Source organism: Sus scrofa, chromosome 4 (assembly GCF_054392235.1).
Source record: "Sus scrofa isolate SSC_HxYL_T2T_F1_AM1 chromosome 4, Sscrofa_HxYL_maternal_Yorkshire_Landrace_v2.0, whole genome shotgun sequence".
Classification (NCBI taxonomy): domain Eukaryota; kingdom Metazoa; phylum Chordata; class Mammalia; order Artiodactyla; family Suidae; genus Sus; species Sus scrofa.
This window is the reverse complement of record NC_139386.1, coordinates 20,258,010-20,275,977: the sequence shown is the minus strand read 5'-3', so window position 1 is coordinate 20,275,977 and position 17,968 is coordinate 20,258,010. Positions and strand designations below refer to the sequence as shown.

The window sequence follows — 17,968 nt, the reverse complement described above, 5'->3', positions numbered from 1 at the left end:
ATGAGTGGTTTTACAAGAGTCAGTAATGCTTCACAAAAGAAGGAAAGGTCAGCGTGGAGGGGTCAAGGGAGTCGATCCTAGTAGCTTTCTATTTTCATCTTACTCTCTCTACATCCTTTCATGTGGATACCCTCACAAATAGGATCTAAAGCCCATTCTGAGGAGTCCCTCCTATGTACCCGTCACCATCAGTGAAACAGCAGTGATGTTATAGAAAACATACATTCCACCTGGATGACCTGCATGAACCACCAGGGTGTGTGTGTGTGTGTATTTATGCACATGCAGCTGGTCGCTGTGCATAAATATGTGTGTTTATGGTCGTATGTGTGTTTTGAGGTCTCTGGTAGAGAATTCCCTCCTCTGTGACCCCCAACCCTTCCAATGTTGCTAAACTTCCATTATTATCCCCTGCCTTTTGGCCTCAGAGAATTTAAGGCCAGAATATTCAATCCCCTGCCATCTCCCTCCAGATTCCACTTCATCGACCATGGCCTTTTACTCAGCATCGTCAGTTGTCCCCTTTCTCAGCATTCTTCCCCTTCAAAAGACATCTGTGATTCTCAAATTCTTCCCTTTACTTAGCACCCCATCCAGGTCAGAGCTTCCTTTTCTCTGGACTAGGCTTCTGAAACAATATTTCACACCTGAAGGTGTGACGGAGGGCTTCCCAGAAGAAGCAGGTGTTCTTTTCCCATTCTCCCACCACCTCCCTACAGGACCCATCCATTCCCATTGCTTCTGATCCAATCTAATTTTAAATCCAGCCTAGAAAGGCATCTCTGGCGTTTCCTAGTGGTTAAGGATTCTGCATCGTCATTGCTATGGCTCAGGTTTGATCCCTGGCCCTAGAATTTCTGCATGTTACCAACATAGCCAAACAAACAAAAACTTCTATGAGCTTCAGACTTAAGTAAAACTGTTATGCAACTTCCCAATGTCAATGTGTCACAGATCTCACACTTAACATGGTCAGGCTGAACCTTGGTTTTGCTACCAAAAAATATTCACCTTTTCCAGTCTTCTGCAGTTACACAGAAACTGGAGTCCTCCTTGACACCACTCTCTCCATAATTCACTGCATCCCTTCCATCTGTCATCAGAGCCAGTAAGGTCTACACTTGAAATGCTGCTTGAACCCATCTACTTCACTCCATCACTTTGGTCCAAGCTACCCCATCTCTCCCTTAGACCACAGACCAGCCCGACTGTTCTTCCTCACTTGACACCAGCAACCCCACTAAGAAACGTATAGGTCGGGTCACGAGACTCTTCTGCCTCATACATTCTAATGGCTTCATCTTACACCCAGATCAAAGATCTTTAGTGTGGCCAACGAGACCATGCAGCATCTATCCCCTTTCTACCTCTCCCACTACCCTATCCCTCATTCACTCTACTTGGAGCACACACTTCCTTGTCACTTCCTTGAACACTCCAAGTGCTTTCATGCCTTCTGGACTTTATATACAATGTTTCTTTGCTTGAGCTGTTCTTGCCCATTCTTCACCTAATTCCTCCTCATCCTTCAGGTGCTGGCCTAAATACCGACTCTCCAGATATGTCTTTTCCTTAATCCTATTCCTCATTCTCTCCCCTCCCCAAGTACATCATGTGCCTGGAACAGTAAGTATTCAACAAATATTGAATGAATGATCTTAAACTCGTTGTACAAAGGCCCATATGCATGTGATCTTATTTATACCAAAATTATATGAATTTATCTTCTAGTCTTTAAGCTTCCTAAAACAATAACAACCCTATTTCATGGTGCATAGTAGGCACTCAATATGTACTAGTGCATAGCTCCACCCTCAGACTTTTTGGTGGATCGCAAATAATCTTCATGAAAAACTCAGACATAATTATATTCATTTCACAGATAAGGAAAATGAGGCTCAAAGGGTTATAGTCATAAAAAGTCATACAGGTGTCTGTTGAAGGTCACAAAGATCATGCATCATTTAGGCTGCAAATGATTTCAAGTTTTAGATGAAAAACCCTAATAGATTAAGTAGTAAGGAAAATCATTAGTTTTCAGGAGAGGAAGCCCAGTAATGGGGAAAAGTTCCGAGTTTGCTGACTTCCCAGCTTAACAGTGTCATCAAGGACTCTCTTTTCATCTCTCCATTCTGCTATCCATTCCGTCACCTTTATCCTAAGCCTAGGTCCCCACATGGCACCAGAGCTACAAGCTTCTGGTTCTCATGAAGCAAGGCAACAGCTTGGTTGACCATAGTCCTTTTTCCCCATTCCTCCTCCAAACTTTCATCTTTTCTCATTGGTCCCAAGTGAATCCCACACACCCATCAGTGAACTAAAACTCTGGAAGTGGAGACAGGATTACTCTTAAAGCAGCTGATCTTCAGCTAAGGTCAAGTCCCTAGACCACACTGCTGCTACTCACCCAGGCAGGGGGGAACAGATGCTGGAGCACTAACCACAATGCCCAATTCAGGCAGTGGTAGAAAAAGAACAAAACCTATGAGAGCATGAGACTAATTACTGTTAATATCAATCAGCTTCCCCATCCCCTAAGATTAGCCTACTTACAATGAATCAATTAAATATACGATTGTGATTATTAAAAAGAGGTGTGCTTGTGTAGGGAGGTGGGGGATTGGCATGGGATGGAGTTAGATATTAATGAGGAAATGTGAAAAAAAAATATTTTTGATATTGCTCCAGCCTGGTTCCCAGTTGCTTCCTGCCTTGACATTCATGGCAGAGGAATGTCACTGAGCTGCTTGTAGCTTCTAGTACCTCCTGTCCTCCTCTGCCACCACCTCGTCATTCATCAGACTCCATACTTCCCTCACCTAGGCTCAGGATGGTCCCTCCTCCTAGAAAGAGGTTCTACTCCACCTGGAACCTACTTCCTTCGTGGGGAAGTGAACACCCACGCAGTTCACGTATCTGTTCAGACTTCTCCAGAAGGCCTTCGAGGAGCTTCTGGCATCCTGATGCCTCATCTCCTGTCTGAGGATGCCTGTCTAATTCATCTGTCTACCTCACCGACCCCAACTACAAGCTCCACAGCCACTGCTCAGTCCCGAATCTGGCATGCAGTAGGCACTGAAGAAACATTTGTTCAGCTGCTGAATGAACCAGTAATCTTTTCTTTTTTATACCAGCATGGCTTACACTGAAAGGCATCTTTTCTTGCTAGGATATACCAAACACATAAAATGTAAGATCTCTATAAACACAAGGCAGGGTATGGAGTTGCGACTTCCTATGCATGTTGTCTTCTTCACACAGATATTTTATTCCTCCATAGCTATTCCCTCCTCGGCTGCAATAGTTGATTTAGGCTTTTGTGCCTGGGCTTATTTATTTTAAAACCGTTTCTGACAGGCTTTGCTTTGTTTTCCCTGATATTTCCTGTCCCTAATGTTTAGGAATCAAGCAACTTTCAAGTGGCCTCTGACACGCTGTGACCTCCATCTCTTTGTTCATCCTGTAAAAGGTGCCCCCATTTGATTTCCCTTTTCTGTCCTCATCACTACCCTTTCTTGTTTTCACTAAAGAAAGTTATTTACTCAATTTAACAGGCTCAGCAGCTCACAGGTCGGCTTCTCGTTTCCTTGATCTTCCCAACCAGCCTTGTGCCTTGTGGATTTCTAGTGACAGAATTGACACGGTGGGCTGCTTGCAGTCTTTACCTGAAGGGTTGCCACAGTCGCTTGAATGTCAAAGTTGCTAACAGTGAGCTCTTAAAATCAGTTAAGACCAGGACAGTTTTACCAATGTCGCTTTGTTTTTGAAAACTTGAGAAACTTCTTCGTGCAAATGCGTGTCTTAGCATTGATTTGAGATGCCATTCCTTCAGAAATTGAAACCCCTGTGCATTGCTGGTGGGAACGTAAAATGAGACAGCTTCTGTGGAAAACTGTACGGTGATTTCTCAAAAAAAAAAAAAGTTATTAAAATAGAATTACCATTTAATCCAGCAATGCAGCCAAAGAGTTGACGGAGGGATTCGAACAGGTATTTGCATATCCATGTTCATAGAGGCATTATTCACAATAGCCAAAAGGCAGAAAGAACCCAAATGTCCATTGATGGATGAATAGATAAAAAAAATGTGGTATCTATATACTATGGAATATTCTTTACTCTTCAAAAGGAATGAAGTTCTGATATACACTACAACAGGAGTGAACCTTGAAGACTTTCTGTGAAATGAAGTAAGCCCGTCACAAAAGGATAAGGATTGTATGATTCCACTTACGAGATACCTAGAATAGCCAAGTTCATGGAGACAGAAAGCAGAACAGTGGTTACCAGGGGCTAAAGGAGAGGGGAATGGGGACTTATTTCCTAGCATGGAGTTTAAATTTAGGGTGATGAAAAAATTCTGGAGATGGGTGGTGATGACGGTTGCACAACAGTATGAATATATTTAATGCCACTGAATCATACACTCAACACACTTGTTCCACATATTCTACAATAACATTTAAAAACAAAAATGCACTCCCTCTCATTTCACCTCCCTACTGTCTCCATAAGTGGAAAATTCCAAAAATATTTTTATTCAAAGTTTTGAGAGGGTTTTTTTTTCTTCTATTATCTTGTGATTTTCAAGTATAAGTTGCTTTTTTAAATTTTTTATTACAGTTGATTCACAATGTTCTGTCAATTTCTGCTGTACTTTCTTTTTTAAAAAAATGGATAATGATAGCTCAGTGGTATCAGATTATCAAGCTTTCCTGGAAAGGTCATGTTCTCCAAAATGAGCCTCAGCCTGACCAGCAGAAGAGATGCTTCGCCTTGCTGGGGTGAGCCTGAGCCCTCCTGGCCCTCACCTCTGAGGCATCCCATTGCGATGGGACTAGTTCACGGTAACAGATGATGCCTAAGAGCCAGCGTTCATTTCATCTCAAGATGACTCAGGAGCTGAGGGATATGCTGACATCACAACATGCATTTGTAAGAACAAGTGGATCTTATCTGCCAAGAAGTCACCCAGCTTCCCAGTCTTTTCAATCCCCATCATGCCACACTCTCCCTCTAGTGAAACAAGGGACAGAGCCTTATTCAAATTGAATGCTCCTTTATTCCCAGCATGCTGTGAACAGAGAGGCTGTGCAAATACTCTCGATGGTGCTGCTCTGGCTCCTGCGCCAATGGTTTTTACCATCACATAGATGCTGCATGCAGCTCCTGTGATGTTTTGTGCTTCCCTGCTTTGTCAGAATTGATCTCTTCCCATAATAGTCTTCCCTTCCCTTATTTGCATGGATAACTCTTCAGGAAATAGTTCTTTCCACTATGAAGCTTTAACTGATTTTGCACCCATTATGTCCTCCTAAGTAGTGTTGACAATTCATCTCTTTTTCTTATTATATCTGTTGTGTGTGTATATACCATGCATTGAAAGTATTTATTAACATGTCTGCACTCTATAACTAGGAGCCCCATGAAGCAAGTGACTTCTTATTGAGCTTTACAAGCCCAGTGCCTAGCCAAATGAGTAATCCACAGTTATGCTGAATCATTCATAGAATGAATAGAGGTGTGACAGAAAGATACTGACTCAATCCTACTGACTGCCATTCCCTTATATGAGTAGCTTACATCTTTATTTTTCAAAAGAGCAAATAAAAGTAGCTTCCAATCTAATTGTGTAATTTAAAGATATGGTAAATCACAGAACCATAGAGCTGTCCCAGAACTGCTGTTTTACTTAAGTGCCTTCTGCAGAACAGAAACACTATTACTCATCTGTGTACCTGCAAAGACTAAAGAGCTGTACATATTTGGCATCTAATAAATGTTGCTAAATAACTGCATAACCTTATGACATGAATATACTGCAGTCCCCATTATTAGCAATTAAAATTGAGAGATATTATTTATAATTTCATGTACCTTTCTTGCCTCTAGCTAGAGAGGAAGTTCCAGGGACATGGACCTTGTTTCATACCTCTCTCATATATAATATACACATAGCAGACACTCTCCAAATATGTGTTTAATTAAGGGGAGTGCCTTATTCATTATATTCTGGATCCAAATTCAGCACAACTCTAGAAGTACTCTGGGCATCACAGGAGGCCTTTCACTGTTGGCAGCAGAACTTCTGGCTGACTAAACATTCTCAACACTATCCTCCTTGCCACTTCCCATAACGTGGCTACAAAGTCAACAGTCAACACTTCAGCCTCCCCTGCAGCTACAAGAAGCTGCTGATAGCTTCCCGCCTATGGGATCCAAGAAGTTGGATGGGTAAAGAGATAGTTCTGGAACTGACAAAGGAGCAGATTTTGATGCCACACTTCCTTCCTTCTCTCTGCCTTGAATGCTGATGTTTTATCTACAGATGCCATTGACCTTTTGTGACAACTGGACTCTAAACAAAGGGAGGGCCCAGAGCGGATGGCCACACTGTCTGTGCCATCATTGGGCTACCCAAACTGTGTTCTTAACTGCCTCCCTCTGGACTAGGTGCTATGTGAGAGAAATAATCCCTTACGTTGTTAAGTCACTTTTTTGAATCAAGTCTTCTCTAACTTTCAAGCAAACAGTTCCCAATGGACATATGGTTCCAGTGGAACCAGTAACATACAACTGCTTGGCTCTTCCTCAAGGAGAAAAAAAAATAAAGAGAACTTAAATTCTAGCAAAGTAGTCCAGTCTGGGTCTCATAACTCCCATTATGACTTAGAAAGCTGCATCTTAGCAAGAATGATAACATTAAGAATCTATGCTATCAAGAAAAATTTTATCAGAGGTAGAATCAATCCAGGTGATACTGAAGACTTGAGGGCAAAACTCTTACTCATCTGGGGGCCTCTGGTGCCCAGAACACGCATAAAAACTTTTTCATGAATGAATAGGAGTTCATGGGTGTCAAGTCACTAATGTTTTAACATGAAAATACAGCAATGTACATCTCAGGAACAAAAGTTTGTGTTAAACTAGTGGGCAGCAAACCCACTGTCTCTTTGGGCAAAGGAACCTGTCCAGGGGACATCTGCTAGGGCAGGGGTCAGCACATTGCAGCCCATGGGCCAAATCTAGCCCACTGACTGTTTTCATATGCCTTATGAGCCAAGAATAGTTTTTACATTTTTAAATAGTCGGAGGGGGGTGGGAAGGAATATTTTGTGACCCATGAGAATTTTATGAAATTCAGATGTCAGTGTCCATAAAGAAAGTTTTACTGGAACACAGTCATGCTTATTTACCTACTGTCTATGGCTATGTTTGTGTTACAGTGGTGGAGGTGAGTACATATGGCCTAGAAGAACTTAAATATTTGCTGGCTGGCCCTTTACAAAAATTAGTCTGCTGAGCCCTGTGCTCCAAGGGAGAGTAGACCCATGTTCTGGAAGACCCTAGAGTCCAAGAACCCCAGCCCCCTTCACTTCAGCATCATCAAGGAAGAACTCATGGGTCGCTGAAGGACTCGTTCTGACTTATTCTGCACTCCCCGCTCCCAGACAATTCAATGAGCTAAATTATGTCGGATTTATCTTTTGGGTCAGGCTATGAGAAGACAGGATATGACGACCAAACCTCTCCTTGGTCAGCTTAATGTGGTTCTGCAGATACAGGCTGAGGCTTAACATTTCCAGATACAGGTTGAGGTCCCTTTCTATCAAAAGGAACAGGATAAACTATAAACTTCCTCATGGGTAGCTCTGCAGCATTAAAAGAGGACCTGTCCATTCCCAGCCAGTGTGGAAATGACCAGTAACAGATGGATCATTTATCCTAGATAAGTGGAGGCTGGAGAAGAGGCAGGCCCTCTGCCCTTGAGAGACGAGAGGAAATACCATGGAAACACAAAGGGCTGGATCCCCCAAAACACACTCTGCTGTCCACACAGGTCTGCCTGATGGTAGCCTTGGCAACTACTTTGTGGTCACCAGATCTGGCCCTGGATGATTGTCCACCCCGTCCAGGTGTTCAGACCATATACGGCTGTGTTGGGACACTGCCTCCTCTGAGGCACATGAGGCAGTCTCACTCTGGCTCACTCAGCTACACAGGCGATGATGCCGTCTTTGTAAAATAGTTTAGGGGAAACTTGTTCCCCAAAGACAATTAAGTGTAACAACCACAGCAAATATTTGCCCTTCCTACCCATGACATCTGGACAAGACAATCTAAATATAGCAGAAATTTAGATAATGCTTCACTGACACTTTTCAACATCAGCAGAGTAGGGGAAGGCCTTGGACAGCCTCTAGGGCACACTAACATTAACTCTTCTCTCTCAGGAAGAGAATACAAAGCCAGATACTCAAAGGTTCTATGAAGTTTTAGAGGATTCAGGTATCAGTTTGAGAGAGAAACAGGTGGTCTATGATGGTGATGAAACATTTTTTAATCAACGATACTATAAGAAACAGATTTCATGCTATGAACCAGTGCCCAAACATATTTATATCTATGTATATAAAGTGAAACAAGTTTTCATAAAACCGTTACTACATGTGACTTATCCTGAATTTTTTTCAAGGTTTTTTTTTTTTTTTTTTTTTTTTTTAGGTAGTACCTCTTGGAAGTTTCTGAGAAAATGGAATAGACACTTATTTCAATTTGTCCCACTAAGGAAAAGTAAAAACCCTGGATATAAGGTGACTTTGAAAAGTAGAGAAAAATACCATCCAGGGACTTTGGAACTCAAGGAAGACACAAAGGTGAGCTCCTTGGGCTCTCTCTTCGCCTCATATGTTCTAGACTTGGAGCTGAAGAAGCCTGCAACCTGAAAATGCCAAAGGGCACAGACAGAAAAGTAAGACAAGAGCCCGTCCTCTTGAGCCAAAGGAAGAGCACAGAGGCAGCCCAGCAAGACAGAACCTTTGAGACAGTAATTGCTCTATTCAAACATCACAGTAAAAATGAATGCACGCATTCGCACCAGCAAAGGCTGAGTGAGGAACCTAGACGTCCACCCTCCTTGGGCTATTACAAGGTACCCCCAAACCCCCACTGGGGATAGGGGGTAAGTGTCATAGAAACCCAAGTAGGGAGGCCACCTCCCCACTCACGTAATGTCAGTTGAGTTGATGTGGGAAGGCTGGATTCCCACCATTTCCACCCCCCCACGTCCCCCCCCCTTCAGGGAAAGAGGCAGCCCCTCCCTCTTAGGTTATCAGAGGAAGCCTGGTGGGGAGTTGGGACTTTAACTGCCTCCTGGTGATAAATAACAAAGAGGAACCCATTTTCCAACTACACTGGGCCAGAGTAGTATTAAAGAAAGCCAGCTAAACAGAAGGTTTAAGCAATTAACATTCAGAGACTCATAGCATAAAATGAAAATGTCCAAGTCTGGGGGTTTTTTTCGGGGGGGAGGAGGATGTCCAAATTTTGATTTTTAAAAAATCACTCATAACCAAGAGCCAGGAGGATCTCATACTAAGACAAATCAACAGATGTCAATGCCAAGATGATAGATCTCAGAATTATTCAACGATAATTTTAAAACAGGCCATGTTAAAAATGCCTTAATGAGCAATTACACCACACATACACACAAACACACACACCCAGCAAGGTTCAGCTAAGAAATAGAAAGTCTCAAAGAAATAAAAGACATAAAGAAGAAACACAGAAATGTTAAAACTGAAAAAAAACCAAAAAACAAATTAAAAAGGCCATTGGACAGGATCATGAGCTGAATGGAAGAGACAAAGGAAGATTTAATGGGGAAGAGTAGAGGGAACCTCCTCAGAAATGAAATGAAGTGCTCTCCGTGTTGCTTTGGTATACCCACAATACCATACGACTACTAAAACTCAGTCAACTGGACACTTAACATATTTGCTTTCGGAGTCCCCATCATGGTGCAGTGGAAACGAATCCAACAAGGAACCATGAGGTTGTGGGCTTGATCCCTGGCCTCATTCAGTGGGTTAAGGATCCAGTGCTGCCCTGAGCTGTGGTGTAGGTCGCAGATGCAGCTCAGATCTGGTGACGCTGTGGCTGTGGTGTAGGTTGGCAGCTGTAGCTCCGATTGGACCCCTAGCCTGGGAACCTCCATATGCCGTGGGTGTGGCCAGAAAAGACAACAAACACACACACACACACACACACAAAAGAGAAAAAAGATACTTGCTTTCCATTGGATATAAAATAATCTTTAACATGTAACATACAAATACTAGATGTGTTTTAAGAATTTACAAGTGTTTTGGAATCATGTGTTTCTATCCAGATCTCTCACCTACCCAGCATACAGCTACACACGCATCCAAGCTCTATACTTACTTGCTATATACATTTATACATGGGCAAGTTAAATCACCTCTTTCCCATTAAACGGAAATACCATTACCTTTTTACTTATGCACACATTGTTATTATATTGACAAGGTGAGATGACACCTATGGGACACCAGACACCTACCCCAGGCTCAAATGAACATTAGCTCTCCATATACATGCTTCTGCCCTCCTCCATCACAGTGGAAGAATATTTGGCATTAACGATTCCAACAATTGTTAAATAAGCAAAACGGTAGCCATGTAACTTTCAAGGACATGGTACAGACTTAAAGTAGGGGTCCCAGGTGAAAAGAGAAAACTAAAGTGAAATCCAAAAAAAAAAAAAAAGTGGAGTAAAGCCAGAAGGAAAAAAAGAACAGCTTTACAAATATATAAACAACCTTGGTAAGGGTTGAGAAATGAGGTTTGAAATAAAGATAAAAGCAAACAGCTGCACCTCGGAACATACTCTACTGGTGCACTGATGGCATTCTCTGTCAAACCAAACTGCTAAAAAAGTGAGTCTGTTTTAAGAAGTCCTTCCATAGTACAATCTCGTTATTTCAGAAAGGGAGGAGGAGGCAGTACAGAATTAACATACATGGAAGACTTTGCATCTCCTGTCACTAAGGTATTAATTAGTAGGAGGGAATTGGAAATCAGAAGGAGGGAAAGACTTGAGATACTAAGCCACTTGGTTAAGGCCACTATGAAAGTGGCAAAGCAGAAATGAAAACAAGAACTTTTTCTCATCATATGCAATGCTGTTCCCACCACACCGTGCTACTTGGGGGAGTAAGACAGGTTTTTTTTTTTTCTCTACATCTTAATTATTCCTTAGTCAGTAAAATCATGGACTTGGGGATCAAATAAATCTGCCTCTGCCACTGACTAGCTGTGTGGCCTCGGGCAAGTTACTTAGCTTTAAGTTAGGGTTAGGGTTGTCTTACCTATAAAATTAGAATAATCATAACTTTTTTTTTTCAATGCTTTAGAAAATTAGATGAAAATGTATTTAAAGTGCTTAGTCAATGCCTGGCCCCTTAGTGCCCCACAAATGGTAATCACTGCAATAAGCATCACTTCCTTCACTCTGGTCACTGTCATCTTCAGGGTAAGGAAGCCAACAAAGTCTTCAAGAGCCAACACCTTCACCCTTGGATTACACATCGGCATGTACAAGCACACGCAGCTCCACTACAACGAGAGAGGTCACTGGTCAGTGTGGGCAGGAGAGGGAGAAGAGGGCAAAGGGTCAGATAAAGGCTGCAGAGAAGCAAAAGCAGCTTTAAAATTATTTTGCAAGGGTTTATATCCTGGCAATAAGGGAAAAAACATTCCAGGCAAAAACGTAAGTTTTCCGTCAAATCACAGAAACATGAAGAAGATATGACAGGTGCCAGTCTGATCTGATATACATGAGGGTTCTCCTTCCTCAAGGGGGTGGAGAGGAGATCTTAGGCAATTTGATTTGCTTATCATCTCTATTCATAGAGATGCTCAGACTAAAGGAACATCCAAGTTTAACAAGCCCCATCCCTCATTGCACCTGATCTTCCCAAATGTTCATATGTTGTCTCTGTGTGTGTGTGTGTGGATTCATGTATGTGTACATATGCACATAAATCAGAGATCATCATATCATCTAAAAGAGAAAGTAAGAGCTACAACAATGGAGGCAATGAACTGATTTTAATTTATGGATTGAGAATCGGCATTTTAAAAACTTGCACTGATCTGAGGGTTCAAAGTAGCTCAAACATCAACACAGCCTTTAATATAAGTATACAACTTGCTAGAGACTAATGAAAAATGCTTTTAAAGTTTCTCAAATTTACTAAGAAAAACTGATAAGATGCCATCCAAACTGGCATCACAAATTGCAGCTCCAAAACTCCTCGGTTGATCCGTTGAAGCCGCGATGTCCGAAATGGGAGCCAACAGATGCATGTGGCTATTTTAATTTTATACAAGTAACAACTTGAAATTTAGTTCCTCAGTCATACCAGCCACATTCCATTTGCTCAACAGCCACAAGGAGCTGTGGCTACCATATCAGACAGTGCAGATAACTGAACATAGCCATCATTACCGAAAGTTCTATTGAATAGCACAAATTTGAAAAATCAGTGCCTTTCTTCCCAATGTTAAAAGTCAATGTTTATTCTGTACATGTTACTTGAAAAAGAACGGAGAAAACAAGAATCTGAAAATGATTGCTGGCTTTTCTATATTTGCTCTAGTGATGTAAATAACCACATCTACATTTTAGGGATAAGAAAAGGATTAAATATAATGCCATAATTAGGAATTCTATAAAATTTTTGCTCTTTGAAAATGCACATCCTTTGTAACCTGTCTATTGCTCTTTCATACACATTTCAGATATGCTTTTATCCAAGTGACATTCTTGTTTGGTTATTTTAGACAACTGTCAGATCTCTGAATGATCTAGCCCCCAAGTGGTTGCCTCTGCTGCCACAAATCACAGTTTTTGTTGTTATAAGCTTTTAGAGACCCAAGATTATCTCTGAGAAAGACAGAGATAAATTAGAAATCAGAGATAAATCAGCTCTGGCAAAGCTCACAGTCTACTGCAATAGCGGCTCCCAAATATCTACCCAGAGAAATGTGTGATGAAAATTTTTCATCAGGTCCTCAACGAAATGAAAACAGTCTCTCGTGAGTTTTCCACCGGCCACATGTCTTTAGGATAAAGACCTGTCCTTCATCTGGATATCATCTTCCCTGCATTTCCTGGTGTCAACTGCTAATCGTTCATGGAATTGGATAAAAGATGGTGAGTACATGCATATCTGTGCACATAAAGTTTAGTCTGTGAATTTAAGTTTTAATGTTAGCAAAATGCTATAGAAATTGAGTGTTCCCATTAAAAAAATTTACTTGTTTGTGAAACCTAGGGGTTTGAGTATTTCTCTGCTAAAGACCAAAAACAAGACAGCCAATAGTTACCTGCAGATGCTATGAGGATAAGAGATGGTAGGAATAAACACTGCTGAGAAAGGAATGATGAGAGGCTTCAAAAATGTGAAGAAAAATGAATACTTCCAAGCACTCTCCCACTCCTCTCCCCCACCCCCAAATCAGGCACGACTTCATAGGGACTGGGTATTTGAGACAGGTTTTGAAGAAGAAGTGAGGTCTGCACTCAGATCAGGGGAAGGTGTCCAAGGAGAAGGACTACTTTATTATTATTATTATTATTTTTGTCTTTTTTGCCATTTCTTGAGCTGCTCCCGCAGCATATGGAGGTTCCCAGGCTAGGGGTCCAATCAGAGCTGTAGCTGTTGGCCTACGCCAGAGCCACAGCAACACAGGATCTGAGCCGCGTCTGCAACCTACACCACAGCTCATGGCAACGCTGGATCTTTAACCCACTGAGCAAGGCCAGGGGTTGAACCCGCAACCTCATGGTTCCCCGTCAGATTCGTTAACCACTGAGTCACGATGGGAACTCTGAGAAGGACTACTTTAAAATAAAGTACAGATTAGGGACATTTGGAGTATTTACAAGGAGGACCATGTCTTAAAATCTAAAGCACATGAAAAGAAATCATGAAGATGAGACAGGATGAGCTGGGAGCAGATTATAATGGGAGTGTGGGGTCCTAGGTATTAGGATAAGAGGTCTCTAACATTTTTTCACTAAACAACTAGAAAATCACTGTCTTGAGTAGGGAGAAATTTAGCTAACACCGTATTTCAATAATATGGATGACTATGAGATTATTCACATGCTAACATGCACACACCCTTCAAGATACAGTTTAAGCCCCATTAAAACCCATTCCTCTATGCTAAGACATACCTATACTCTTTCATCTGAACCCCCAAAGCTTCCATTCATACCACCCAGGGCAGTATGCTGCTACCCCTTCTTCAAGTCTCTACCAAGAAAAGTCAGGCATCAAATTAAATCATGTTGTTGTTAATTATCATCATTACCTGTGTCCCTTCAATTCGGGGCCCATCATAAGGGTTCAATAACCCCTGTTGGTACAAGTCAACACGTATCCCACATCCCTTCTGCTCCTCCCCGTAAGTCCTGAAGCTGAGTGCTGGTGGGTAAGCATGCTGTGGACATCTTAGCCACCCTGCCCTAGGAGGAACTAAAACAAAACCACAAGCAAACGGCAGGGAGTGTGACTGCGTATTTGAGGAAGGATTTATGTGCCTACTTAGCTTTTCAAATCAGACGATGCTGCTAAAATATTTGAGCAGTTTCTTCATTGGTCTACCATCTCTTCTTGGCTGGTATACAAAAACAAACAGAAACAATGCTGAAGAATACACTCTGAAAGATTAGCAATTCATTTTATGGTGTTGTAAATTATTTCTAAAGATGCTTCTAGTCAGTTCTCAATATGACAGCCATTAAAACATTGTAAACACCAACTGTTACCATTTAAATCTCTCCTTAAGATTAGAGAAGGGTGGGGTGGGGGGGGAATGAGTACATAAAGCTCAGATTAGAGAAAGTTATCAATCCAACCATTTGCCTCCTTGGCTCTTGCTCTCAAAAGCCATGAGAAAGATGGCACCACTCCAATTCCATGTTTTCGAATTTCAGCTCAATCCTCAAGCTTTGCCCGTCCATCTTTAACCAGCCTACTGGCTCTTCCCCTAATTCGATTAACATGCTTCAGTCTCACCCTATACATCAATCCTTCCCCAAATCTGTTCACATATCAACAAACTTCTCCCTTCTTTTCCCTTCCCCTACGATAAGACTTAAAAGTACATTCTTGTTTCTAGCTTAGGCATACCTATACAGCACTGTTCTAAGCACTTAACATGCTAGAGTAGAAGCAATATTTGATAAATATTCACTCCCCTACCCTGGGAGCAGAATAGGTCCCTATACAGTGACTCTGGTCTTGAGCATGTGAGATAATTTGTCCAAGGGATGTCAGTGTAGGAGAAGGGAGTAGCAGAGTTCAACATGGTTCTGCAGGTTGCCTCGGCCACATAAGTGCTTGTTTCAAGCAAGGAAAGACCATTCCCAGAAACTATTGCCCTTTCAACCTTGACCCTAGAATAAAATATCCAAAGAAGAACTGACCCCAACCAGTCTCTCTTGGCAGAGTGGTAGTGAAAACCCGAGAATGTGGCAGGTGCCTTGAGCCACAGGAATGTGCAAGCCACAGCAGGATCCTGCTCCTTATTCTCAGGCCAATGAGACCTTGAAGGATGCAGCTTCCAGGGAAGTCTTCTCCGTCCCATCCAGATGCTGTTTGGGGGTCCCTTTTATTCCTTCAGTGGCCCAGCATATGATTACAGAAGCATGTGATGCCATTCAAGGTTGTTTATGCATTTACCACACCATCCATGCCAGCTTCTCCCCCCCACAATGGGTACTCTAATTCAGGTCAAGGACAATAATGACTAAACTCTGGTGATGTCAGTGAGAGTTCAGAGGAGCAGATCTTTGCATTGATGGATCTCAGCTCTTTGAACATATGACCTAAACATTTCTGAGACAGGAGAAGAAAAAGACATCCCCAAGCTAGGGAAGCAATCCACAAGAGCCATGCCTGTCTGAATTCCTGCTCTGCAGGCAGCAGAACTGAATCGGGGCAGCAGCTGGTGCTAGAGGAGGGGCTCTGCCAGCTGATACTAAAATAAACCAGAGAGTAACAGGCATTTTATCCGCCATCAACCCTCTGCCCCTGTTTGCACGGCTGACTCCTTGTTATTCAAGCCTCCACTTAAACATCATCTCCTCAGTGAAGACATTCCTGACCACATAATCTAAATAACTTCCCAGGCAAACACCACCCCATCATTCCACTTTGATTCTCTACACGGCACTTGGTGTTCTTACACTGAAGTGTGTACGTGCGTACTGCCTGCCTCCACCACCACCACCACCACAAATCCGAAGTCATGAGACAAAGGTGCCTTGTCTGTGTCACTGTTATAACCTTAGCACTTGGCAAGTAATTGTTAAATGAATAAACGGATGAGAATGGGATGTCCTCTTTTACATACCTTCTTCTGATTTGTTTTCCTCTGCAAGGCTGCCTCAAACATTCCTGTTTTGACAGATATCTTCAAAGCCCGTAAGCATAGGTAAGGTTTAATACGTATGTGTGCCTCTGCATTTGGGGGTAATAAAGAAAACCCAAGTTTTCAGAGAATCAAAAAATCCATGAACTGAAATGTGTCCCCTGCCACCGCCAAAATATTCTTATGTTGATGTTTCGAGCCCCAGTGTAACTGAATTTGGAGACAGGACCTTTAAAGAGGTAATCAAGGTAAAATGAGGCCATGAGGATGGGCCCTAATCCAATATAACTGGGACCCTTATTTAAAAAAGGAAGAAACTACAGGGATGTGTATATACACAAAAAGATCATCTGCGAGCCTAGGAGAGAGGTCTCTAGAGAAACCAAACCTGCCAACACCTTGATCTTGGGTTTCTAGATCAACTTGGGCTTCTTCACCCCCCAAAATGTGGAGACACACGCACACATTAAAATTCATGCTGCCTGTGTCATGTCAAGCCAACACTAGTCTTAGGACTAGAAGTGTCTTCAGACGTCAGTAGAGTGGTTTTCTAACCTGTGTGTCAGGTAAGGAATTTTGATCTTATCCTGAGTTCATGTGGGTGCCCCGAAGGGTTTGAAGCAAGCAAACTGGTATTTCAAGATTTTTCTTAAAAAATTATACTGTTTCTACACACAGCACATTTGGGAGGCTCAAAACTAGAGCTGAAAAAACTAAAATTAGAGGTGCCTGGGTTCTCCAGGTGAGAAAAGATGAAGACATAAGTAAGGACAAAGGAAGGGAAAATGAAATGTGTTTGCAACTCATTTAAATCAGGGGCTAACTAACTTTTTCTATCAAGGACCCAGATAATAAATATTTAAAGCTTTGCAAACCTGATAGTGTTGTAATTGCCCAACTCTGCCACTCTCGTAGAAAAGCAGCAATCAATATATAAACTAATGAGCATTAACTGCGTCCTGGTAAAACTTTAAGAAAGTGGATGGTCTTTCCCCAAACCCTGACTTAGACTATTAAATGGGTCAAACCTGATAATTGTACGTGAAGGAGGAAAAAGCAGAGTCAAGGTAGCTACTGGGTTTTGGGATCTTTATGTGCTCAGTGTTTGGTCCCAGAATCATAAATTCAATGTCATTCAATGACAGGAGAAGGACAGAACCTCATTACAATTACATAGTTCAACCACCTCATTTTTTTTGTCTTTTGTCTTTTTGTCTTTTTTGTTGTTGTTGCTATTTCTTGGGCCGCTCCCACGGCATATGGAGGTTCCCAGGCTAGGGGTCGAATCGGAGCTGTAGCCACCGGCCTACGCCAGAGCCACAGCAACGCGGGATCCGAGCCGCGTCTGCAACCTACACCACAGCTCACGGCAACGCCGGATCGTTAACCCACTGAGCAAGGGCAGGGACCGAACCCGCAACCTCATGGTTCCTAGTCGGATTCGTTAACCACTGCGCCACGAAGGGAACTCCCCAACCACCTCATTTTTTATTGGTTATGATACCGACGGCAGGTCCTTCTGAGGTAGCAAACAGTTAGCAGTGTAGGCAGAACCAGGATTTCTGACTCTGGTTTCAGCAGTGCCTTTACTGTGATACATTCCTTTCTTTTGTGCCCTTAGATATAAAGATTTCTTCTTCTGCCTTGAGACCACCACGTTATATAGAATAATTATTGTCTATTTATTAAGTAATACTAGACATCTACATGTCTT

At 42.2% G+C, this 17,968-nt stretch overlaps 1 protein-coding gene and 1 long non-coding RNA gene across 8 annotated transcripts in view; both read right to left on the bottom strand.

Moving 5' to 3' along the window:
• Positions 1-17,968, bottom strand: part of SAMD12 (sterile alpha motif domain containing 12) — a 427,734-nt gene that overhangs the window by 391,286 nt on the left and 18,480 nt on the right. The gene's annotated exons all lie outside the window — the stretch shown is intronic.
• LOC146403710 (uncharacterized) lies at positions 4,658-8,412 on the bottom strand. The gene is made up of 2 exons (XR_014843468.1): positions 7,788-8,412; positions 4,658-7,672 (listed from the first exon to the last, which is right to left on the bottom strand). It is a non-coding gene; the product is annotated as an uncharacterized LOC146403710 (long non-coding RNA).